The 27,373-nt window shown below is 38.9% G+C and overlaps 1 long non-coding RNA gene across 1 annotated transcript in view; it reads right to left on the bottom strand.

The window, feature by feature from the left end:
• The window catches only part of LOC146439676 (uncharacterized), a 37,372-nt gene extending 33,450 nt beyond the window's left edge, over positions 1–3,922 (bottom strand). Inside the window, exon 1 of the long non-coding RNA XR_014850876.1 lies at positions 3,737–3,922. This is a non-coding gene — a long non-coding RNA (uncharacterized LOC146439676). The remainder of the gene's footprint in view (positions 1–3,736) is intronic.
• Positions 3,923–27,373: the final 23,451 nt, after the last annotated feature.

Here is a 27,373-nt window from a genome sequence, read left to right as displayed (position 1 = left end):
GGAAGGATTGTATTAGAAGACTACTTTCCAAAAAAAAATTTTCTGCAATGTGTAACTAGCTTTTTCCAAACTAACTAGCTTTCCAGTTCCTCTGGAGAGGCAGAAAACTAGCCCTACCCTACTGTTTTTTTTACTGATAAAAAATGCAGGTGTTACTTCTGGATATCACAGGGAAGCATTAATAGCTTCTGTCAAGGCTAAATTTTGTCACCAATCCCTGCCATTTTCCAGTAGCAGGAAGCTGTGAACTTAATGTTAGAGATTCTCTGATTATCAAGAACAAACATTTCTCCTCAAACGCTTTACAAAAATGTTATATAAAGTTGTGCCTTCCCATGCAGTGACAGAATATCCTTCCAGACCCACAACAGTCTACAGGAGATTCTTTCCACAGGTAATTTACTCCTGAAAATTCTGTGCAAGGAGGATCTTGCGCACAACTCTGAAGTTCCAGTGCTAGGAAATGGTATCAGCTGCAGAACCAGTAGATGCAGAGAACATTTTTAGACCTGGAGCTTACATCCTAAGATGCAAAATGTTGATTTAACTGGGAGTCTACATTTAAAAATAACACCTATATACAATGAAGGTACAGTAGCTACACGGATAAATGATACCTGAGTGCACAACAGATTTCTACATGAGAGGAGGAGGAGGAGGAGGAGGAGGAGTAGTACTTTCAGGACCTGCAATTTAGCCAACACCAATTCCTACTACTGTTTCCCAATTAGCCAAAAGAGGGGGCTAGTTCATTCCTTTTTTCCATGATTTTCAAAAGCATGTTACTTCTTCCTGACCTTGGGTTATTGGAAAATTTCTGAAAAAAGAAAACAAGCTGGAATCTTCTCCGGCGGCACCTTTATTACTAGCAGATTGACTCACAGTGAGGACCTTTGCTTTCCATTTTGTTCACAATGCTTCCATCTGCATGACTGTAGTTCATAATAAAAGGCCTCCACCCTAACCACAGTACCCCACATCTCTGTTGGATCATTTAATGGCATCAAATTAACTGCATCCAGCACAGAAGACTTGTTGGACAGTGCATTTTCAGCAATGGGAATATGCATTATGCTGTTCTTTGCCTACAGCCCAGCAAAGAACCAGGAGCAGAAAAGTTGTTATGCAAGTTTCAGCATTAAATGTCTTTGACTTATTGCTGTGATTATACTAATTGCTCATCTTCCTAGTGGGAGGTTGCAGGAAGCTGTTTTGAAGTAATCAAGCTGAGATGCGGTCTTCTATTTATAAGAGGCCTAGAAATCCTACTCTCCCAAAAAGAGCATCTAATTGAATCTCTAAAAAAGAGCAGATACAATTTCTCTTTCGCTTCCTTGGAACCTCACACCAGAGTTTGTGGCTTCATTCTTCCTCACTGTGAAGAATGTCTGTGAGCCATGCTGCCTGACAGTTCTACAGGCAGTGCTCATTCTCCTCTTTTTCCAGGCTTTGAACACACAGCAAAACCTCTGCACCTCTGTAGGAGCTGCAGGATCACCTAATAGAGCTATATGGTGCCATGTGAACATACATATTAGCCAACTCCTAATTACAAAAATAAAGTTTCATATTTACACTAGGATTTTTTGGCCCAAAGCAGTTTAATGCTGTGATGTATGCATTCGGCACCAGTTAAAAGGAGGAGGTCCTGGCTGCCATAGGGTCATAGCCCCAAGGAAGCTCTCCCTCAGCTGATGGGAAAGGGTAGCTTGGGTCAAGAACATTTTGATCTATGCTGATCACAATAAGGACCACTGAACAATTTTTCTCTATGCCAGACCTTTCATAGTAAAAAAAAAAAAAAAAAAGTCCAAAAGTCTTCTATTTACCTCAGACAAATAAAGGCAGAGTCCAGCACCAGTAGGATTTTAACCCATATTTCTAACTGAACTATTGAGAACCTTTGTGTGATTAAGCCAGGGTAGGTTTCCTCAGCAGCAAGATCATTCTGCTGAGATGAGGTTAAATTTCATCATAGATTACTGGCAGGAGTTTGCTGTTGTAGATAATGTTGTTCTTTTGGGGTTGGTTTTTCTTTTTTTCTAGTTTGTGACTACAATTTCTTGGTAAAATTTGGCATGCATTCTTAATAAGTTGTTCCAGGAAAGTCAAAATTACTTGATAGCAAAGGTTATGTTTTGCCCAATGCTTTCAACCAAAGAAGAAGAAAGTGGAAAATTTAACTGAACTGTTCTGACATTTCTGCAGCACTTCATTTACAAGCACATGCAATAAACACAAAAAAATAAACACAAAAAAATAAAGAGCTAAATCCATAGTGGTAATGAAGGAAGCAGCAGAAGTAACTTTTTTTTTTTACAGTAGATTCTCTAGTAGGGATTTTATGGAGTCTGAACAAAACTCAGGTTCAAATCCCTCCTCAGCACAAGGGGATTTGAAGTCATGTGTTTCATCTCCCAAGGAAACATCTTACTCACTGACTGTTCTGTAAGGTACCCTGGGGTAGAGAAAATGCAAGGAAGACAAGATGCTTCTTCAGTCTATATTTGCCTTGAGTATGAATATGGATTTAAAGGAGGGGCTTTAAATATTAATTAAAATGGCTCAAGGACTTGGGTCTTTAAATTCTATCTAAGAGGTTTTTTTACCTAAACACTGGCATTTTCAGATGTAGCCCCAGCTCAACAAATGTCTCCCAAAAATTGTGCAACAATGTCAACAGGACTATGGATAAAAACTCATCCCAGACTAGAATGCATGTCAAGGCACTTTCCTGGCAGATGAGATATCATTTCAAATCACCTGTGGCAAAAGTATCTCAGCTGAGGTCTCCTACACTGTATGAATGCCCCACAGCTGAACTTTTCAGGAAGAGGGATTGATGGCTGTGTAAGGCCTATTTTTAGATATGCACAGATACCGGATGCTGAGACACAAGAAAAGAGGGGTTTAGAGAGGAGAATTTAGCATGGGAAACTGGCAGGATTAGGGACTACCATTTGATTGTTTTATTAGGCAGACTCATAGGAGTCAGAGGCCAGGGAGAAAAGATTGCTCTTGAAATGGGATTTGAAGACAGTCAGGAGGTCATCGAAGCAAACAGCAGGGTATCTGTTACAGAAGCTGAGATTCATGGGAGAAAGACTAGGAGAAAAAGGTCCAAAATTAAAAGTCTTCATCTCCCTATATACAGCATCACAAATCAATACAGAACAAGTAATTCACAGAAAGAGGCAATTTCGTGTGTTTGTTTGCAAGCCGTGATGGATCTATTGGCTGGAATGCCTATTGTTCCTATCCTTGGCATGACATAAACAGCACAGGTATCATGATGTATACAAACCATGAAAAACTCCAGTGTGTTTCATTACCATGAGAAATGCAGGGGCTGGCTGCTTTTGACAGCCAGTGATGCTATTAGCTAGCCTTTTGCGTCGGTAGCTGAAGAAAATTCAGTCAACATATTTTAACCTTCTGAGCAATCCCAGCACACTGTGATCTTACCAAAGCAGCTGATAACAACAGAAGTACAAGCTCTGCGTCAGACAAACAGCAGCTGGGGGAAGGGAGCTCTGCTCTCATTCCTCCCCCACGCCAGCCCAGCTTGTAGATCAAGCTTGTCATCCCTTTCAAGGCAAAAGGCATCGACAACATCTTTCTTCCTCAAATAACAGAGAAGGAAGGGAGCTTACTGCTGCACTGGATTACAGAGTGGTGAAAATACACGGAAGCACTGGACAGCTCTGAGAGCACAGGGAGGACAGCCCAAACCTACCTGATGCTGGGACTCCAGCATAGACTTTGCATTATAAACTGAATTAGGCTCTGCTCCAAGACAAATCTTGAACTCTGCTGACTTAATTTCAGCTCTTCTCTGCAGCCTTTCATTAGGAGTTGTAAAGGTTCCTTCTGAGCACTTTCAAAGTAAGGAAACCCAAGTGGTCTCCAATTTCAATTGTGCACTGTGATGAAAGTAGGCTGTCTGGCAGGAAAAGGGGGGGTAAACTGGCCAGCCCTTTGAGTTCAGTCTGGGACTCACATATGTAGGAGTGCAGGAATTCCTCAGCTTCACATTTGGAAATGGGCCCGGGTCGGAAAGTAAAAATAGAAAAGTGTGTATGCGATTCTAAGAAGCTCAGCTGCAAGGAAGGGGAGAAAAGTTTCCTGTAGACCTTGATTCAAACTTTTTCAAAAGTTTCAAGGACAAGGATGAAGCAGCTCCAGGGCTCCATTTCATTTTGGAAGTCGTAATTCATTTTTCTGCACAGTGGAAAACTATTCCAAACCAAATGAAACTTTTTTTTTTTAATCTTGTTTTATAATTTGCTTTTAAAAAACCCACTTAGGCAAAATACCCATATATAGTTTCCATGGTTATTTTATGTCGGGACCACATTTTAACCATTAGCCTTTCAACACAAGAAAATGAGAAAATATCTGGTAAATGAAGAGAATTAACAATAGATAACACTGTTTCTTTAAGCTCTAGCCTTAGCAGAGAGCAGCTGTATCATTTCCCTCAGGGAATACAGTTCTGCTTCCTTGCTCAGATATCCCCAGAATGGGTGAAACAGGTTTGCATGAGTATGTGTATCAAAGAAAAATTAGCTTAGAGTAGGATGCAGAAATTATCTGTATATGGAAAGCTCATGCAAATTCCCTGTAAAGAACAGAGCATAAGCTACATCCACCTTGAGAAGGTAAGTACAGAGGAAACCAAGGAGTAGCTAGCATGGGATTAAAATATCCATCACCTGATCCTGTCTGCTCAGTGATGGGTTGTGCGGGACTTAGCAATACCTGGCTGTACACATAACTCTGTGTGAGTGTGTGTGTGTATGCAGATACAGCTACACACAAAGGACTCAGCTGCAGGTGGAGACACAAAGGCCAGGACACCACTGTCTGCTTTTTTCTTTTTTTTTCTGTCCAAAAAATAGCCTGGCTGCTACCTCTGCTGCTAAAGAAAGAAGCCCTAAACGCAGCCCTGCTGCTCCTTCTTTCCCATTTCTCCCTGAAGCTGGACTTTTAAACCTTTCCCCCACCACTCCTTATCCCTGGGCATGTCCTTACTCCTCCCATGACAGAGCACGGCCAGGGCATGACCTGTAACACCACCCTGGAGAAATTTAAGTTTGCCTACCAAAAGCAGCCTCGAGGTAGCTCTGCAGCGAGACCCCCCTGGCCTCTCCATGGCAGTCACCAGGAGCCAGGCTGGTTTGTCTCTTTGGCTTCTGCGGCTTCTCATTACCCCATAGCTGCCAGGCTGGCTCTACACGTCCTACAGCATGGGACCAGCAAGGGGACACTGTGACTGCAGGGGACAGGGAGACAGAAGATCCCTTTGCCAAGCTCCTTCCCATCACATGCAAAATCTACAGCATCGCTGGGCAGCCAAGGAAAAGCTGGGCTTTGCCTAGGACTTACTAGACCCAATAGGTTAAGGTCATTTTCCTGGACCTTTTCTTTTTAGCTATATTTTTATATCAACACACAAATGAGGAGGAAACTTAACTGCTGAACCCCAGAGGAAGGATACATGCGTGGGAAAATGCATGCACTTTCAAAAAAGTTAACAGTGCTGTCAATGTCACTGATGTCCATTTTGATCCAAGATTCCATTCTAGTCCCATTTCACAATTTTTTTGGAGGGCTGGGGAGTAACAGCAATAAATTAATCTTATATGAAACAAGAGCTCTCAAAATTTCAAGCAGATTATGCATGAAACAGCAGAAGTGTTAGAGAAGCTTTTTCAGCAGTTTTGCTTGCAGAATCAGAGCAGACTGTAGCTTAAATCAATAAATAAAATTAGCAGTAATTTTATTGAATATTGTTCAGTTTCGGTTGTGTCCCCCCAGTTCAAATAGCCTAGTGACTGATATGTTATTGTGAGTTTGTGTATTGTGTCTATAATTAATGTGGTTTGGAATGACCCTTGGAGAGTAAATCAATATTGGAAATAAGAGACCTCCAGTGATTTGGATTTCCGACTCTTCAAAATCAGTTTTCAAGTGGTAAGAATTTCTATTACAAACAAAAATCGTCCCAAAACATGAAAAGTGACAGTTTTCACAATACAGGTCCTCACATCCTTGACTGTTTTTACAAGGTACTTCATGACTTTCAGGCTCCTCAGAACATAGGCAGGTAGGAGGAGGAATCAGGTACACATTTTCCAAAACAATAGTTTCCAACCTATGATCGCCTCAAAGCCACAGGCTAAATGGCATACAAAGAGAATCTATGAAGAACAAACCAGCTGCGAATACTCTTGATTTGGGAAGGAGTCCACAGATCAAAACTCATGGAACTCTTCTTTTACAATAGACTAAGGCAAGATCTGTAAAGTTCATCTTTCAACATTCAATCAGCAGAAGGCTGAGGCAATGCAGTCCTTTCTCTTCACTTTCAGAGTGGTCCACAAGGCCAAGTCCTTTCCTTTGAGGCATGCCAGAGTGGTAAATCTCTTTGTCTGATATTGCACTATTGAAAGTTTCACCATTTCAAGCACCTGAGGGTTGTGGTGCTAAATTAATGCAGGTGCTGGAGGCATCCCCAGATATCCCCTGCACCATCAGGTCTATGTCCTAGAGTAGTAGCATGACAATAGTCTTCTCCTTGGTTTCACATTTCTTATCAAATCCGAACAGAAACCCAAAACTAGATCTCCTCAATTCCAGTGGAGAAATTCCTAGCTATGTAGCCAAAGTTCTAATCACTCTGCAATTATTTTATTAATTTAAAAGTCTCAGGCTGGCACTAGTTTGTTCATTTCCTTCGTTTTTGCCGCAACAAAAGAGATGGGGCTTAAATTTGCACAAGCATTTAGTGTTGCTCTGTCACAGTTACTGAGCTCCAGTTTGGTTTTGCTGCTTTCAAACTTCTTTTACTGTTTATTATTAAATGGATATTGCTCTGCTATGAGGCTAAATGGGCAGGGCAGCCTATTGATGAGCAACTAAAGTATTTTGGGGGTAAAGAAGAACAAATCTTTTCAGCTGCAAAAAATGAATATACATACTGTAAGGAGAAATTACTCAAATAGTGAGTATGTATATGGCAGGTCACAGTAAAAGTCATAAGTGTCACTGTGACAGAGCTGCTAAAGTGGAATAATATTTATACACTGCGAACAGATTTGTGCTGCTGAGAAAATCTGACTCCTTTCGGGAGTAAACCTCAGAAATGTGTTCCTTTGCAGGCAGCACAGTGGACAAACAAACATTTTGGTGTCAAATAGAATGAAATATAAAACAATATAGAAGGGCTCAAATGGATAAGTGAGAGGGGGATATTCTGTACTATCACTTCTCAAGCCCCTTGTTTGAGAAAGGGTGACTGGGAAGAATATTTACTACTTTTTGTTACTGTTTGTTATAATCTCAGTGCCCCAGAAGAGGGAAAGTGGGTATTCCAAACATGAGGAATTTGGTAGGAAGAGAGATTACAGTCACAGTCATGTCTTCCTCTGACTGTTAGTCATCAGCACCCAGTTCCCAAACCACATCCCTTTACTCTTTCCAGTACCAAGCCTACATTAATGGCAGTCTGTGATGGAAGGATTTGGCATATGATGATCAGCTCACAATAACAACGCATTCAAGTGTGGCTCAAAAATGAGCAGTGGTTCAAGCCAGTGGTTCAGCCAATCCTGTGCTCCATTCTGGGGAGAATGTGGTGTTTAAACATACAGGAAAACAGAGGCAGCACGTAAAATACGCTAAAAACAGCACACATATGGCTGTTTGTTATTTATGGAGTTCCAATGGTATGTTCAGCAACTTGCATGGGAATCTTCCAATGCAATTATTTAAGTCTTTCCAAGTTATAGCATCTCATTTTTCCACCCCAATATTTACAGATTGGCCTGATTTCTTAGGCAGGCTCCAGCTCTTACAGACTGTGTGGAAATTTTACCAGCAGGCTATATGGGATTGTTCATCTTTAGTAACTGTAGCCAAATGTTCAGGACCTGTCCCATGGATATATGGATTGCCTAGTTCCTATGAGTTTGCAAGGCCAAATTGTTCTGCTTTATAATAGTTCAGAGACTCCCCTGCTTCCACTGGTCTTATTCCCAAGATCACGAGGAGGTTAAAGGGAAGAACAAATAGGACAAATGCATTCCTGATGTAAGCAGATGAAACCTTATAACCTCATTTTTCCTCTGCCCCCATTTTAGGACTTGTCAGTTGAGCAGCAGCTGTTTACACCAATTATGAATTTGGCCTAAGATTTAGAAATAAAGCAGCAGATTATATTCCATGGAGAGTACATTAAAAATAAACAATGCATTCGTGTGTGTGGCAGAACTGAGTCTTGAGTCCTTAATTATAGGAAACAGGAAATACTTTGGTTGCTCTCCTTCCCAAGATCAAAATTCGTTAATAATTACACCACTTCTTAAAGGTTCCTTCTCCCTTTGGCTCTACTGACACTGGGGAGGGGGAGGGAGGGTTGGAGGAGCGGGAAGGAAACCAGGGATCACCATAACAATATGAAGGTGGTAAAAAGAGACATTGCATGTTCTAAGATAAGAGCAAGGAAAGCCTCGTTTGATAAAATCAGGCAGTCCTTCCCTTGCACAGCACACTAGGTCATTCAGGAGCATCCAGGAGAATTTTTTTGCTTCACTATGGTTTTTTTACAGCCATATTTCAGGAGCTGCAGAGGACTATCAAAAGACATTCAGGAGCTAGGGTGGGGGCAATTTTAGTAAAGATTTCAACAATCTTTAAACCACATGGCAAATTCTGTGCAGAGATACAGTTGGAGGTGAAGGCAAGGGGGCAGATTTTTTTCTTAAATAAGAATAACCTGGCATTCGTATCTATTTGAAGGCATTGCCTCCTCTATATTTGCATTTCTTTCTTTTTGAATTAAACAAATTTTAAATTAACAACTCTTTAGGTAATCTGAGCAAGACTTCCAATAATGTTGCATGAGACAGCTCCGTGGCAGATTTTAGTCTGTTGCAGGCAGTCTGCAAAGGCTCAAACCCCATTAAAACACACTTATTAACATTTTTTAGACTAGTATAATGACACACTTTGTACAGTGCCATAGGTAAAGAGTAAAAATCCAAGCTGCAGCTTCATTGTAGAAAGAAAATTCACATCCTGTCAATATTGGGAAAAAAGGGCTGCAAATGAAGATGTAAAATCAGGTTCATGTTTAAAACATCTAAACTGATATTGCTTTAGGAAAGAAGAAACACATTAAGAACAATGTGTGAATATCCACTGACAGCCCTGAGTGCAGAATATTGTTTCAATAGTGCAGTTTGCTCATATACATAAAATAAGTAGGATTCAGTTGGTTAATAATTTATCTGGTGACTTCTTAATCTTGAACCAAAAATATCCTTGAATGTTTCCAGAGAAGCTGATATCAGGCATCCACAGCAACTGTAAAATCAGCCCTTTTTCTGCTTTATACTCTCTGACAGTTCATCATAGTCTTGGCTCTGCAAAAGACATACATACGTGATTAATTTAATGCGAAGCAAGTGGTGCCATTAACATCACGTGCCTACGCCTTCCAAACTCGAGGGCTTAGATTTGCCCAGTCCCCTCTCAACACGGACAGATCTCTTGGAGGGGCTTTCAGTAAATCTGATTTCAAAGAGTGAAGGAGAGGGGAAAAAATATTTTTCTCCATAAAGGAAATATCTCTGCAAGCAGTAAAAGCCAGGACTGTCCATAGGGGCTTGCAGGATTCCTTCTCATGTCTGGCAGCATCAGGGCACTATCCAGGTGCTGTGGCCACCACCAGCTCTCCAGCTGCTAGCCTTGAATACTCAGCAACAGGATCAAGAGGGTTGCAATCTGAATAAAAGTTCCCCAAACAATGCAAATAGATATACAGTTGTTTTTCCCACAGTGGCAAAAGATACCTCTGCCATTTGTACCTTTTGGCTTCCCTCAAAGAGTCCTGGTCTCGTTTTCATGAAATCCCTCAGAGAAAGCCCCAGGGCTGAGGCAGTGAGCACTCAACTGCTGCCAGTCTTCCAGCAGATACCATTAACCCTTTGGCTGCTAATTCCCCTCTGCTGATAAAAATGGATGTCTGCTCTTGGGGTCTTCAGCATTTATCTGCTGTCCTGCTGTCCTTGAAAGTTCAGGGTTCAACAGCAGCTGAGCACTTAAGCAAGTACTTCCTGCAGTTTGGTGGTCAAATAGATAAGAGCGATTACCCCAGAAGGCTCCTTGAGTGTTTTCAGCCCTGCTGCTGTCTCACTCGCTCTCCCCAAGCAGCTCCCTCCAACTTTGCTGCATGGTGTGCATTAATACTGAATCTGTGAGGCTTACTTAACCAACTGGTGTCAAAGGCTTTGCATCTCCTGAATGAGAGGCAGCAATGTGAGGAAAAACACCTCATGCTGTAGTGGATTTTAAACTGTATACCCAGTCAGAGATTTTGGAGGGCAGCTATGCTGAGCGCACGCATACATCCACAGTGAGCGTTGATACTTCATCTCTCCAGTTGGACAACCACAGAGAAAATTTCTTATATCAGCCTTGCAAAGAGTGGGCTCCCTTGCTGCAATAGAATAAAGCAAAACACATTCATGCAGCCTGGTACAGCTCCCCTTAATCCACATGCTTACAAATACAGTGGGCATAGGTATTTGGAATTTAAATAGATTTGTAACACAATGCTGTAAAAAATAATATCACTCTTGATGTTAAGTGGTAATTTCAGAACGTTGAGGAGAGGCTCTTAATGAGTTTACTGTTGGCTTCCATGGAGAAGATGATAGGACTGGGATGCTGGATCATTAAACATTTGGAATTATTATTCCTTTAATATTGCAGTGACCATAAAGGCCAGCTCAGTCTCTGCTACAAAAGATCTTACAACTGAGTCACTATTTTTTCCTACAGTTTATTTGTTGCTTTTGTTTTTCTAAGTTTGAGAACATCCAGCTATATTTCTGCCCTCACACACTCCATAAAAAGCTTTCAAGGCTATATTTAGTGAGAATACAGTGTGGATATTAAAGATGCTGAATAGCCACCCACTGCATTGTATTATCTTTTGCTGCAAACCACCACAAAAGTAATTACAATGCTAGAAATCCAGCTCTGTGTTACTAAATGGTTATCAGAGTCATCTAGCATAATTCTCTCAGAGGAAAAAAAATTGCTTATGGTAAAAAGAATAGATTGCCAGTGTACTCTGAAATATGCCCTTCCTTACCCCCTTTATTCCTACCTTCCCATTACTCTGGAAGAACCCCTAAGTATTAAACATGTGTACTACAAGCTGTAGAAAGCAGAATGAAGCCTGAATTTCTGTTTCATGAGTTGTCACATGCTTACTTAGTATTTTTTTTAATGCAAAAACTTCCTTAAAAGTATTAAGAGCACTAATAACATGCTCTTTCAGTGCCTCAGATGAGTCTCAGGTTTCCACAATAAGTGTACTTGCTTGTGATTGCTTCTGGAATAAGAGGATGTGAGTGCTAGTGCCCTGCTTTTCCACTAACAGGTAACCCTTAAAATTCAACCCCTGGCAAGCTGTTTTACAGCCTGACCTGCTTTGAACAAGGATGGCTAATGCAAGCAGAATGACACACAAACACTGATTCCTGGCAAAATGTCTCTGAAGGCTAGCACTGGTCTGAAATTTTTTGAGACCAGCTCTTAGTTTTCTATAAACCTTTTTTTCACTGCTCAGGAGGCTGGGAAAAAAATCCAAACCAAACCTGCTTAATCCAAGTGGCCTAGTGGTTCGGGACATGGAACAAGGGTGTGTGGAGGACACTGTGATCCTGAGGTTCAAAAACCACTGCTCACATCCTAAGAAATATTATCTTTATACCATGATGTCCTGAGAATTACTACTGTAGCTTTTCACAGTGTTTTAGACTGAACCAAAATTCCTCGCCTCTTAGATATTTTGTTTTAACATATCAGGAACACAAGAATTTTACACTGGCTTATGTGAGCAAGACACAAATGGCTAAGGGGAAAGCATCACAAAAAGGAGAGAGAGTTAAATTGCTTTGGAATACAGTGGATTTTCTCAGCGGGGAAAAAAACCAGTTTGGTTCCACCTAGAATGCAATATATTTATTATTTCATTATTTCTTAAAATAAATAATGCAATATTCTTCTATATTATTTGATTATTTTTGCTGCATTGGTGCCTAGGGCAAGTCTTATAAATTGTGAAATCAAAACAAGAATAAAAATAGCATAAAATCTCCAGGCAGATACATCATCACACATACAGGTTTAATCTGCTAGCATCTCCTGTGGTCACATCAGGTGTTGGCTAAGAGTTCAATTTCTGCTTTTTCCAACAATGACAAAACTGCTAGCTCCTGCATGAAATATAGGTCATTTGGAGAGACAGGTAACAGGTATAGAGATATATACTTACTGACATATGTATTCAGAGAGAAAAAGAAAGGAAGAGAATCATAACATATATATTGTAATCTAGAAAATAAATTACATTTGCATTCATATGTAGTATTCTTTATTCCCATGAGGCAATTATTAGAAGTTTCCTTCTCATATTTAGTCATGTTTGGAATTGTTTTCAGGATGTTTAGACTCTTTTCTTCGAGTTGTCACCAGCTCATTACCACAGAATTACATTTTACAAACAAGAGCTGGCTCGAGCCAACTTGGCTTGGTTACGGCTGCCTGAGGGAATTTGAAAAAATTATAATTTCCTTGCCTTTGGAAATAGACAGGCATGGACCCAACTGCAGGCAATCTCACCTCTTTACTGCCTTTCTGAGCTGAAACAAGGAGCTTTTTAATTCTTGGAGTTCTCCTATTATTTCAAAGGACACAGATATACAGAAAATTTTCTTCCCTAAAACACAGCACATATGAGCAGACATTAATTTTCATCTTAACGAATCTCAAAATGCAGGGCTGAACAGTTAGGTCCCCAGTGCACCCTCTAGAAATAATTATTGAAGTTCTTCCATTGCAGCAGTGAATCACACCATTGCAACCAGTGCTCAGAGCAGGACTCCACAGAAGGTTCAAAGCTCAGGTCCTTCTCTTTTACAAAAGAGGCACTGGCTACACCCACGTTTTCCCATAAGGGTCCCTGGGACCCAAAACTTGCTATATTTATGATTGGCCCATCTGCATCTGAACTGACAATTTGCACACCACTACCCCTTATACACACACCTGCACTGTGATAACTTCATAATTAGAAATTGATCTTTTTGTCTAACAAACACTGTCTTCTGATGCCTTTGATCCTTCTGAAAGTGTCCCTCAGCTTCAGCTTCAAAAACCACCTTCAAAATTTCACCCTCCACTTCTCTGTAAGTCTCCATTTGAAGAAAAGGAAATGCTACCTTCATAGAAAATTAGAAGCAAACTTTAAAGGATCGTCTGCCCACATGATTACTCAAAAGTCAAAATTATGTGGATTTTTTTAATAATTACAGTAGGATAATAACTGCTGGTTAATGATAATTAAGTTAGCACATCCTAAGTTGACTTGGCATAAGAAAAGGATATTAATCACCAAATAGCTGTCAATACCTTCAGTTAAAGCATAAATGGCAATTATGAATAGACCAAGCTTATATGCTTATTCCAAAAGCATAGGAATCTTCCCTATAGCATTTTCTATAGGAAAGATTCTCAGGCAGTAAGAGGTTCCAAAATTGAATTAAATTCAGAGCTACATCAATTAACACTAGGTGAGATATTGGTCCAAAGGATGATCTGTGGAGTAAATTGAAAGCCATGTAGCTTAATATCAGTAAGATTATCCACATTTTTTGTTCTGATGGAATAGCAAACCTGTCTTAAGTGCACAGGACTGTTCTGTGATGCTTCTCCCAGGTGGACCTGTACAAAGAGTTCCACTTCAGTCTCCAGAATAATTCTCTCCTGATCATGCCCTAAGTGTAATTGACTACCTGTACTTGTTAGGAACATCAGGATAATTGCAAGTTGGTGGTTCACAGAGCTAAGACCTCCTGCAGCAGAAAGGCAAATTATCTGAAAGGCAAGACTTCACCCAGAGTGCATAAACAAAACCAATGTAGCCATCAACTTCAAGTGTTCAGGTCTTCAGACAGAGGAACTACATTGTCTGACTGCTAGCCCAAGCTTGTGAAAAATAGAAAATAACAACTGTGCCCTTGAATAATCCTCAAAACACAGTACAGAATTCCATGTTTCATGAAACTTTCTTGAAAGAGAGAGCAACAATTAAAAATAAAAGAGGATGAATGTTTTAGAAGCTGTATTTGTTATTTCCTGGCTCATAATCATTCTTTTGGGGACTATTTCAGACAGTGTAGTGCCTGTGAAACCAAGAAATCCCACTTTTCAATTTTTGCTGTCATTTTCTTATAAGATTCTGGTCAGAAAATGAGACTAACATTTTACAGAAATGCTTGCAACATTTTTGTCACTGTCTCAAAATGGATAAAAATGTGTCAGAAAATTTGACAAACATCAAGAATGTGCCTCTATGCTGTCAAGAGCATCCCCCTTCTTGATGAGCCAAGACATGTAATACTCCCAATTTCACACTTCTGCCTAAAGCTCTGTAACTTTTTCTTGCAGGGAGCCCTAAACCTTGAGATGGGAGATTTTTCCTTCCCATTTGCATTAGGCAGAGCACAGCCTTTTGCCACATTAACTAAAAGGCTACTTGTCTTGGAAACTGGCTAGGCATTTGAGCACTACATCATCTGAGTACTTTTAGATGTTCAGCAGCTGAAGTGTCCTATTGTGGCTCATTCCCTTGCAGAACAAATGTTGCTGTCTGAGACTGCTCCAAACATTTGTTTGGCACACGAGAATTCCCTCTCCTTTTGAAGCAGTATTAAAAGCACTGTCAGCTCATTAATGGATTTTTTTTAACTTTTCTTTTGGCAGAAGTAAAACTATCACTGAAGAAAATATCTTGTAAACATTGAAACAACCACAACAGCATTCCATGCGTACATGCTGTAAAACAAAAACAAAATAAAAGCAGCCTTTTGCAATGAAACATGTCTTTCCTGAATCAGCAAAGACTCCCATGACCTTGCAGACATTCTTTGGAATAGCCACTGAGAGCTGCATGAATCTCGTAACAAAATAAAAGCATCACAGTGCAAAGGACAAATCGTCCAGGGTTAGAGGAGAGCCCTTGCTCTGAAAACACCAAGCACTGAAATCCAACCCATAGATTGACTTGTGTACAAATGTCACCATGCCTGCGTCAAAGGCCAGATTTCCCAGAGGACTCAGCTTCCCTTAAAGAAATACAGTAACTATCAGAGTTTTAAAGACCTCAGCAAGCCAGATTTTCAGTAGTGCTTATTCTGGAGGAGTAGCACTGATGTTTAGGGAAGACCACTTGGGTACCACAAAAAGTTTATATGTAAAAAAGCCCTCCTGATAGATAGCATGTTGAGCTCTCTATGTAGAAATGTAGAAATGTAGGAATGTTGTTACCCTTATTCTCCCTCCTCTTCTTCTTTTTCCCTTTTTTTTTTTTAATTTAAGAAACAAAAGACATTTTAATTCAGCTCAATTCACTCTAGGTATGAAAGGAAGTAGTTTTTAGCTCAACTCTGTAGCTTCTATACAGGCAGTCTCTGTAAAGCTGTATTTTTCCTTCCATTACTGGTTATCTCCGAATGATTATTTTTTTCTCCTAGATATTCTTTATGGAACATGTGTTAGGAAAATCCAAGTGTTTTTCTAAAATGTGTCTGATTTTGATGAAATATTTAAAAATTACAAAAAAAAAAAAAAAGGCCTTACACCTCCCAGAATGAACACCAGCAAAAGGCCTTTCTCAAACATGCTCCACTTTAAAGTGCCTGTTTTTCACAGGACGAGGCAGAAGCAGTGGAAAATTGAAGTCCATCCATCTTTAAAATATCAATATGGTCTTCTACATTGTATCTGTTTCTTCTGCATGTGACTGAAACACAAATTACCCTACTTAGATACTTATATGTATGTACAAGAATAGGACAGCATTACATGTTCATCAAAGTGAATCTCTGTGCTTTGAAAAATAATTTGTTAAGATTGGCATCTTACTAATTCCAAAAACCTCCAAATCATTTGTTAGATCCATGCAAAATCAGACACTTCCAGGCTTGCAAGAAAGGCTGCATAAAAATTATTTTAATGAGAAGTTTGGTGCTGTTTGAAAGTGACAGCAATAGTTTGATGAGATTAGATAGGTAGGTAGATAGACAAGTAGACAAATACATACACGGAGAGAGGTGTTGGGTCCCAGAATGTAATTCCCTGAAATGCCCTAGCCTCAGGTGCTCTCAGTCTCAAAACAGATTTGTGATATGGACTTTGCCATCAGTCAAGACGAAAACTTAATCTAGGACTGCCATGTAACGTATGGGACAGTTTCTCCTAAGGTGCAAGGTTTATGTAAGGTAACCATCTGTCTCATATCAGTTTGGGCAAAATAACTGTGGTCCTCTTCCTCTCTCATAGCTGTCAAAATGCACTGAGCAGTCAATGATTCAGAAACTCTGAGCAATTACCTAGAGCTGACCAAATTCTATGCATCTTACCAAAAATTACAGGAAAGCTGGAGCTTGTTCTACTATCCTTGCAAGAAAGCCTGCGGCAACAAATGAGCCAGCCCTGCATTTGCAAGAACTTAAATCACTGAATGAAATGGGTATGAAAAGGGAAAAATAATCAGATCATCATGGCACTAGTATTTTAAGCACTTTGTTGTAAAATATGGTCCATAATATAGAAGATTGCACACAACATCTGGAAAACAAGTCTAGACAATTATTTCTGTTTTCACACGCCTGTGTTTTGAAGCTTAGCCTCTCTTTTTGGACCACTCTTATTTGTGATTTGTATAAGAATATTCATTAACTGCTGGTATAATTAGTCCACAAAGAAGCAAAAGGGAATATGTCCACTCATTTGTATACTTACTGTTTCTATTTAGCCATTCAGTTGCCCAAATCTTGTATAGGTGCTTGAAGGCACTGGTAAAGTTTCCAATTTTACTTTGGGAATCAGGCGATATGCACCCCAATATATGCATAAAGTATTCCATGAAAAAAGCATGACATCCCTGGTGTAAGTCAATAATTAATGAGCTTGGCTCCGAATTAGTGTGCTTGAACAGTAGTACAGTTTAGAATATCCTAAAGCGCTTGTGTAGCTAGTCGCATTTTAACAGGAGAACAGGGAAACTATCCATCACAGACCACATTTTTCACAGACCTCAACATGACGAGGAAAATATTTTGTTCAATGATACCTTTCAGCTAAGGGAAGGGATGAAAATCCATGGCATTTCAGAAGTCTAACAAGGTTGAGTCTCACAGCAAACCTTGACACAGGCCTGGAGAGCTGATAATCTGTCTGTTCATAAGACCAAGATCTCTGACATCCCACACTGTGATGATATCTGTCTCAAGTTTTTTGTCAGTTTCAATAGGTTTCATTCTCCCAGTTCTGAAGGAAGTAGTTCAGGATGTAGATTTGTTCAGGTTATAGGTTTGCTGCATTTTACTGTATTGCTGTGTCTCTCTGATCTAATGAGCCTAGGAATTTATATAGTTTCTACCACTGTATTTGTCTGATTACTTTTCTGTTGTTCTGGAAAAGGATTCATTTCCACAGAAACTAGCTCTGCTCTGGAAGGGAATTTTCCAGAATTTTACTGGGGAAGGAAACCTAGAAGGTGTCTTTCTGTAATCTTAAAAAGTGGCTTTCAAAGAACCGAGAGTAGCTAATCTAGTATATACTACAATCACTGAACTCAGCCTTCCTTCCTCCAGAATGACTTCCAAATACATCATTATCAAAACAGGTTACGTTCAGTGACAGAGCCTGAGTATTTCCATTTGAAATACTATGGGAAACAGTTATGACTTTGGAAAACATGTTATCTCTGAAGAAAGAAAGACTGAAATTTTACAAAGTCAATGGAGAATTAAAAGTTCCATTCAACATCACCTACATTTTCATTCTACCTTAGAAAAGTTAGCTCTATGAAACATGGATAGGTACCCAAGTTTGAACAAAGGGGCAGTTTAAACTACTGGAAAATGAGCAACATGAGAAAAAAACAGCTCATTTGACTTTGTAATGGTACATGCCAAATTGTAAGGGAACAGGGAGACAACAGACCTATCCAGCTTTGTTTTTACACAGTTTAGTTAATTCATGCTTTTCTTGGATGGTTTATATAAATAAATAGGCAGCGACTGACACAAAAGATGGTTGTATGGTCATATATCAGCAATTTTTGAGGCTGGTGAAGGTCTCACATAGCTCTTGGATATCATCATAGATCCAGTAAAGGTGACAAGGAAATGTACACATTCATCTATTCCTTTCTTTTTCCAGGGCAAATACAATGACTCATACCCATCCCTCTCTCCATCAACCCTTCCTCTGTCACTGTCTTGAAAGGACAGTGGGAGAACAGTAGCAGAGGAGCCATTGTAGTCAGCTGCATCCCGAAGCGGGAAGCTCAGGAGCGCTGCTGACATCCCCCGGACTGACAGCTTCCTACACAGGGCACTGCGTCACTGCACCACGCGCTCCTCGCCCAGGTGCTGCCAGCAGCAAGGAGCTCAGAGAATGTGAGGTATAAATCATGTTTACAAACCACATGTGCAATGTCTTTCAGTCCATTTGTGGTCATTCCGTAGCTCTGTTTAGTATTCTGTACATCTGCTTGGGGGGTTGATTTTTTTTTTCATGGCTTTTCCTATCATATCAGCTACAGAATTCCCTACATGGAGGTATCCATAAATTACACTGCAGCCTAGGAGTTTCTAGTGTGTGAACAAAAGGCACAAATGCAAATGCAAGATGTTTAATTCACTGTTTATGTGTGATGTTACCCAGGTGCCAGTGACATCCTTCTGACCAGCGCAGAGGCACAAGGGACCAACCCAACATACATTTTTAATGTGATCAGCTGTGACAGCACAAACACAGAGTAGACCTTGCGGCCTTAAAGCCATCCTTTTGGAACACTTCTAGGGGCCCAGAAGAAATGGTTTAATTAATCTTCTTTTTTTCAGGATTGCAGCTTTTTTTTCTTTAATATAAATTATGTACACTGAAAACCTGCCAATTATAGCAAATTAAGGGACTTGGCAAGTGCATCCCTTGGAGACAGATGGTAAATAACATTCAGATTCTGAGTTGAAATAGGGCTAGCGATTAACTGGTACAGGATAGAAAAGCAGTCCAAATAAATTAAATAAAAAGGGTTGATATGAATGCAAGTACTGTAGGTTGCTTTTTTTTGTGTGTGATAATGATGGTACCAAAAATATTGATGATTCATAATTAATATGCAGCACCCTCTGAGTGGCAGCAGGATTTTAGATCTTTAACAGTATTTTAAAAACCAGTGCCAGTTGTTTATTTTGCTTTCACAAGACTGCAAACAACTGTCATTTCATCCTTTCTAGAAGATCTGCCAGTTAAAAAGACAAGAGTGCAGCCTCACAACAAAGACAAGGTGCCCTACAAGTAGGAGGGGACCACAGGAAAAAATTTAGAGGAAACAGTGCCTCCCAAGATGCAGAGTGCTCTTGCAAGAATGGAAGTACCTGAGGAGAGTGCATTTGTTTCCAACGTGAGCTGCACATTAAACAGGAGGGATGACCTCAGCCTCATCCCCTACTGACCATTTCTCCATTTCAAAAATTCATTGCACCTACTGTTCAAAATAAACCTGTCGTCCCTGGCACAGCAGAGGTGGTGCTGATCAGAAATGCACTGGCAGAGTTGCAAGATGGTAGGAAGAACTTGCAGCACCTGCGCACGCTCTGTCTGGGAACAGGGATTATTGCTAACCTGTCAGTCTCAGCAGCACTAAAATACACCAAATCTAATTTGGTTTAAAAATGCAAAAGCACAAAGAGATCTTTTTAAGAATCCAGCCAGAGATAAAAAAGATGACAAAGTCAAGAGTGTGTTAGTCATTTAATATGTACTCTGCTTAGAATACTAAATTCAGGAAATGACTCAATCACGCACACAATTACAGCTATTTTCAGATCATAAATGATGCAGTACGCCAATACTGATGCAAAAACATACCACAATTAGTTCCTGCAAATGTTCTTGCAGTAAGGCATCATTTCCAAGGGAGCCTTCAACCTAATTATGGCAACAGAGTATGCCTCAGGGCACACCTCTCTATATGATTTCATTATTCTTGTACAGTGACCTGACAATGATGTCACCAGAGTGCTACTTCACCTTGCACGCTCCCAAGCACATGATAAGAAGGTTAATTGCTCTGATATACATGTGAGGGGTCCACTTTGCTTCAGATGTTAGATGCACACACAGCAGTCCAGTCACCGGTCTTTTCAAAGTAATATTTGCACCCAGGAAGGATTAACAGGAAATAATGTTTATACGTGACTGAAAAATAGATGACAGGTGATAGATGATGGGATCTCTTCTAAGAATTGGTTTATTTATTCAAGAATAATTCACACGTCAGTTAATGACTTTTCTCGCAAACCAGAGGCTAAAGCTTTAAAGAAAACACATTAAAAATAAAACAAGAAAAATCTCTATTCCTCTGGTTCAGATGATGAAAAATCAAGATCTGGAAAAATTCAGAGTGAATTTTAAGATCAAAATCTGGGCTACAAAGAAGTGCCAGAGCTAGATGCGTTAGGACTAGGATGACAGGAAGAATCTTCACCTTTATTTCAGCTGCCATGTTGAAGTTATTTGTGACCCACTGCTAAAAAGGGAAGTCACTCTTTATAAATGCCTCCAATACCCACTCAATTGCAGTAGGTTAGAGCAGGAGGAGCCAGCTCTTCAAATGAAGGACTCCAGTTTTCCCTTGAGAATGATTTCATTCATAGCTTTGCATACTTTTTCCCTTCTCAGATTTAAATCCAGACTGCAATATGTCAGTCATATAAGATCTTCCTTATGCTGAAACATAAATTGTAGCTCAGGCAGATTATATCATTATACAGCAATATCAGACTTCCAGATATTTTCCATACAATTTCAAAAATTCTGAACATTTACATTGTATTGTTTATACTTTATTCTATTTTAATTTTTTTGCATTTCCAAAGTTCTGATTTAAACTGTGCACTCAAGATCTTTCCAATTACAAAAGTTATTTTGCTGTCAAAGACTACTTCACAAAAGCTAGAAAAAGCTGACTCAACTAAGAATTACAGCATTTGAGTCAGATTTGTGAATATGCCATGGAATTTCAAGAAAAGGTTAGAAAACCTCAGGTTTCTCTGCTGTTTCTCAATTATAAGAAAACTTTTATAAATGTAAATTTTTGTTTCTGACATGCCTTTATATCAACATATCTTATATGTTCAGACTACTTTTACTTTGCACATGTAATAAAAGGAAAGGCCTAAAAGTTTGTGAAATGTAAACAAGTCTATTCTGCAGAAATTCCCAGTCTCTAATATGCAACTTTATTCCTCTTCAAATTCTACTCTGTTTTAAGCAATTTGATCAAAGGATTTTCAAGAGAAAAATAGGCTCTGCAGTGTCATTCACTGAGATCAGTGAAATGAGGAAAGTTAATCTGAACAATAATAATATTACTAAAATTTCCACATGCAACATTAAGATAATTCTAAATACTGTGTAGTTTTTTTTCGTTATACATGGGTAAGATCTTTGAGAAATATTGTTAGCTGATTTTTTTTCCATGCTCGGTTGGTGTTTTTAGCTTGTTAGAGGAAAATATTTTATGAGATCAAGAAAAAAGCCATGAAACCATTAATGGCAGAGTGTTCTTCTGAGGGAGAGAACAAGATCATATTTGCTAAAGGCCACAACAGGAATTCTGGAATTATAATAACAGCTTTGTTTATGTTGTTGTGTTTGGTGTGTTTATATATATGTCCCTGGCTGTTTAGTCAAGAACTGGACAAACACTGCAAAGCAACAGTTCACAAACTTTTTTTTTTTTTTTGGGGGGGGGTTGTTTTTTAGTTCTGAACAGTTGTTTGTTTTAACCTTTTCCATTATTTTGCAGGAACAGGATTCATTTATTCATTTATTTATTCATTTGTTTATTTATTTTGGCATGTGCACAACTGCCTGGAGAATGGCTGCTCTCCACATGAATGCCAGTGTTCTCATATAACAAAAGACTGAAAGGTACGGCTTTTCTGGGCCAAATGGTGTGGCTTATTCTGTAAAGGGCAGCAAGAATGCTGCACAGCTTAGGCAGTCACAAATTAGAGGGTAAGTTAATTGGATAAAATACAGTTATATTAATTGCATAGAAAACATTTTTTATTGAAACTTGTGTTATTAGACATCTGACATTTTCTGAATTCCAGGAAGGGCAGAACTTAACAATTTAATCTTCTCAATAATTCTTGGCCCAGACATAATTAATATTTATAGATGTAAAAGCTGGAAAAGATAATGCGGCCAAACCTGTGTTTTACTAGATTTTTACTTGGATTATTTGAGTCACCACAGTGCTACCCCCACCTCGGAGTTTCACTGCACTTGCTTCTCTCCTTGCTCACCACATAAAGATGGTCACTGCCCTGAAAAACTGGTAGTTCAACAGGAAGATAAAGGAAAACAGCTGGCTTCAAAAAGCAGATGGGTGGATCACATGGTAATAGTGAGAGCATAATTAACACAAGCATCATCAGTCACAGCACACCAGCTGCCAGCAAACCTGCACACACTGCTTTTGTGTTGTTTTGGCTTCTTCAGAAGAAAAAACCTCTTTAAACAAAGTTGAGATTCTCAATAAGGCTTTTTCTGCTTAACTTGGGACTGCTGCCGAGTACCTCTCCAGCTGTGTGAACCCTGGCCCTGCCACAGCATTATGTAAACTATTGATGAGCTCTCTGAAAAGATACAAATCTCAGCCAGGTCTGATGATTCCCCTGAGCTGTAAGAATTAGATTAAAGCAGGAAGCCAAACACACCAAAGGGGAAAAAAATATGAGCCTATAATTCCTTTGAGAGAATAATGGAAGGAACTATATCACAGCAGTGCAGAAAACAATTTCACAAGGCATAAATGAATGCAGAAAAGAAATCCTATAGCACTCCTTTTGTGCTTGGACATATGTGTTGCTTCTTGACTCAAATTTTAAGTGGTTTCCTTAAAAGTAATTTAAGAGTTTCATTAAGGATCTAGATGGTTCTTTTATGAACATTGTCATCTAAAGGTCAGGGACCTGGGAATGCCTCTCAGCTGCACAAGTCCAAGTTACTTCTCTGGCCAAGATCCCTGCTGGAACAAGACCTAATTATGCTGCATTGTGCTTCTCCACTGTATCACTGTTTCCTTTGAGAATTAAACCTGAGTTTGGTGGCCTTAAGATCCAAACATGGTACAGTGCTGGCCACACACCTGGATGACGAGAGGAGTAAGACCCAACAGGACATGCTGGAGCATGCACTTACCACAAAATTCCCTAATATCCATAATAAAACTCTGTAATGTAAGTGACTGACTTTCATATGGAAGAACAGATGATAACAACCTGTTCTGATTTGATGAGTAAGCACATTGTATCTTACTGTTGCATTATTTTCCCCTTCTCTTTCTGTCTTAAATAGCTCTGTGTGTGCACATGTTGTACGACCTACTGTAGACAGACCAAAAGGTACCACGGCAGCACCAAGCCAGTAATCAGGGAATATGACATTCTGTCACTCAAAATTCCACTCTACTGAAGAATTAACCATGAACAGTGATGAGAATAATAAGGTAATTCAAGCCTTCTCAGATATTTAAAAATATTATTTTTCCTCTGTTTTCTGTTTTCACTTATTTATTTCTTATAATCCTGATTTAGCAGAGGGTTTTAAAGAGATGTGTCAAAAATATCGTAAGATAGGCTATTTTGGTATCAAAGTGGAGATGAGAACTTTCAGTTGATTATTTTAACTTACTATAATTAACACTCACATGTTTGTGAAATTCACTTCTCACTTATCTAACAAACAGAACAACTGTGAAATAAATACCAATAAAATACTACTAAAACTAAAAATTGAGAGGTTTTTCATAACTTGCTTCATATTGAAAACGGACTGTAAAAAGCCAAAGTTGTTCCCAGGAATAGATCAGGTTTTATACATTTTTTACATGGAAAAAATGTTTATGTTTTTCTGAAGATCTCAACTTTTTTTTCAATATCTACAAAAAGAAAGTAACTCCAGTTACAATCTACTTCCTATTTTCATTTTTTTAATTTGTAAAAGTCATCAAAAATTAAAAACTTCATGATTAGATAGATGACATGTTTCAGGTTTTTTAAATTTTTTACCAGAACAGGACAATTGTTTCCTTCTCAGCTTTAACTGAAATTTTCCAACACTGGTAGAAGGCTAATGATAGCTATTGGTAAAGGTTTCATTCTTAAGAAAAATAAATACATGATTAATTTAAGGCCCAGCAAGTAAAAATATATTCCAGAACAAAACAAAATTTTCACTTACTGGATTAATTTTCACAAAGAAGTGAGCTATTCCATTCACTCCATTTGTGTAATAAATGAGCCATGAGATTTCAAGAGCTAAGCAAAATTACACTCTAAAAATTTTCAAAATAGGCGTCCAGCATTTCTGAAAAACAGTTTTTCAATTGCTAGTATTCAAGGAATAGAATAATTTCTAAATTGTTCCCCAAAAGCATATGACACTATGTTCTTTATGTTCTTGATTAATATGTTCTTTGTACCCTTAGAGGGGATATTCTGACTGAAGATGTTGATACAGTTAATCAGTAATTAGTCAGTAATCCGTGCTTTTATGATTCAATGCTTGAGTGAATCAACTTGCAAGCAAGAACTATTACTCATTTTTTTCTAATAGACATGGTGAAATATAAATAGTTAAGTGAAGTCATCATGGTCACACATAGGATCAGCAATGAAAATTGTTCATCTTGAGCACAGTAGGTCAAATATACTAAATAGTTGTACACCCCAGCAAGTCAAATCACTCCTAACTGCTTGGAAGCTTTGAAACCATCTAGCCAGCCTTGAATATGAATTCCAGAAATGAATGCCAGTACTCTGGCTATACTTGAAATCAGTTTTTGTACACTATTTCTCTCTACCAAGGAATTTCATGGAAGGTCTGAACAATCAGCCACAGAGAACAAATTTTTATTGAAGGAAAGAACCCAAAATTTTCCTTTAGAGGTACTTTCCTGTTTCTCCTCCCCCCACCCATCTGATTGTAAACACAGCAGAAATAATCTTGGTTTTAAAGTACAAAGTCATTTACTTTTTCAAGCACATTCATTTACAAAATTCAGGTTGTGAAAAGTACCTTAAGTGTGTCTGGGTCACAATTAAAACACCCCACCGTTTTTGCACAGTATGTGCCCTTTGGAAGCACAAATTCTGCTGCATCACTTGGGAAACAGGAGACAGTACAGAACTTTGGTTTCCTAATACTGCAACTGAATGAAATCATGTTTTGAACCCACCTGGGGCAAATAGCTTAGGCAGCAACCTGAATTACTGGCTAAGAAGGAAAGTCTTCTAGACTTAGTTAAGAAGCATTAAAAGTCTAAAAGTCTTACATTGTTGAGTAAAAGGAACAAGGAGGCTGCCATACTGCCTTTTCCAGGTATCCTATCTTAATGTTAATGGATATTGTGCTGATAACTAGAACTGGCAAACACAGAAATGTTTGTTTCTTCATTAGAACATATGCATATTATATATCTTCTGTAATATCATGTTACAAATAGGTTTGCATTGAGTTGACTTCAAATATTTCAATTTTTTTCAAATTGATTATATTAGGAATTCTGGTTATATAGTAGCTTGTCAGCATTGTGTAATTTCAAAGGACTGGACACAAATCTTTCAATAGGGAATAAGTGTGTTCCTTCCCAGGATTTTTTTTTTTTTTTTAGTTTTCCATTCTGTGTGCTGTACACTCCATTGGAACAACCACAAATTACTTCTCTGCAACATTTTTAATGAGACATAATGATAAATGCTCTGTCCGGTAAAGCAGAGGAAACAGAAATTTGTCAAAGTAAGAAAACTGCAACCTCCTTTCTACCACAGGCAGACTTAAAAGAGCACTCCTAAGGCTTTGTAGATATTTCAGACTTAAAAAAAAATTAAATTATTTTAGATGTTGGTATTCAGTACTGCCCAAAACCATAGCCCAACTCATATATGGACCCTGATACGCCAGAAACATATTTGACTGGTATTAAATAATAGCAAATAAAACATTATTTAGCTCTGATTGGGATCTAAAAACACAAAACAATCCCCAGGGCTTTATGAACTTGCATTTAACAATCTTTTTCAAAAGCACATTGGGAAAATAAGAGTGGTATATCCTAAAGGTGAGTGGGGAATGCAGCTTAATTCTTTTACTTCACCTTCACTGCAAGTTAACAGGAAGACGTTACTTTGGTTGATGCCTCAACTTAGTCTAAGACATTTCTTCATTGTCTTTCACTCCCTGTTTCCCCACATTAGCATTCGGTATGCCACTGGCCTATTAATAGCTTGTATAAGCATGCACTGCAGACATATTCACCAGCACAGTTGCACATATGGCTGTCACTCCATGTTCTGCACTGAAGGATGGATCCTTGTGGAAAACATTTCTGCCCTCAGACTTCCACTAGCCAATTTGACATCTTCCCCAGATCAGAGACCCTTGCTGGCACCTCCAGGGGCACGCTTGGGCCCATGCACATGCTGGCTCCATGAATATTTAACAGAGAAATTGAGAAGAGGCTTGCTAGTGATCCATCTGTTAAGTTGCTGGAGCTATACCAGGACCCACGAGTTGGCTGCGGACTTCTTCCACAATAATGCCAAGGTTCAACAGAGAATTTAAGGTATTCAGTTGATCCACTGCCCAAAGCTGACTACTGGCAGGGAGAGTGGCCACAGTGCATAGTTGATGACAGCAGATTTATCACTGAATAAAGCCAAAGCTATCTCTGAAATAATCAGCTGTGACTAATAATAAACAGTAACCTTACGCTATCCTTTTTTAGGATAAATGTAGGATGTTTCTGCCCTATTTAAAGTAGCTAAGGTATACTGCTTCACACCTGATTTTAGCAAAGCCTAGTATTATGCTACCATGCCAAATAATATCCCTTGGACATTTTGGCTTCCAGAATTTACATCCTTACCCAATGCTGCATAATAATAACTGTATTTTGGGAAGAGAGAATGTGATAAAAGGGAGAATAACACAACAGATAGCCCATTATGCCATCTCATGCCACCTAATGAAATATGCTAGTTGCTTGGGGAACAACATCAGGATTTCTAATAAATCATTGATGGGTCATAAAAAAGTTGAGTCAGACTCCTGCAGGGTATATCACTCCTGTGTGAACATGGAAGCAGTGGAATAGCAGCTAAATTTTCTCTCTCCCTTTCATAAATTTTAGATTTTGTTTTTGTCC

Source organism: Lichenostomus cassidix, chromosome 3, assembly GCF_008360975.1.
Source record: "Lichenostomus cassidix isolate B80296 chromosome 3, HeHo_3.0, whole genome shotgun sequence".
In the NCBI taxonomy this organism is placed as follows: domain Eukaryota; kingdom Metazoa; phylum Chordata; class Aves; order Passeriformes; family Meliphagidae; genus Lichenostomus; species Lichenostomus cassidix.
The sequence above is the reverse complement of the archived record's forward strand: the minus strand, read 5'-3'. Positions and strand labels throughout refer to the sequence as shown.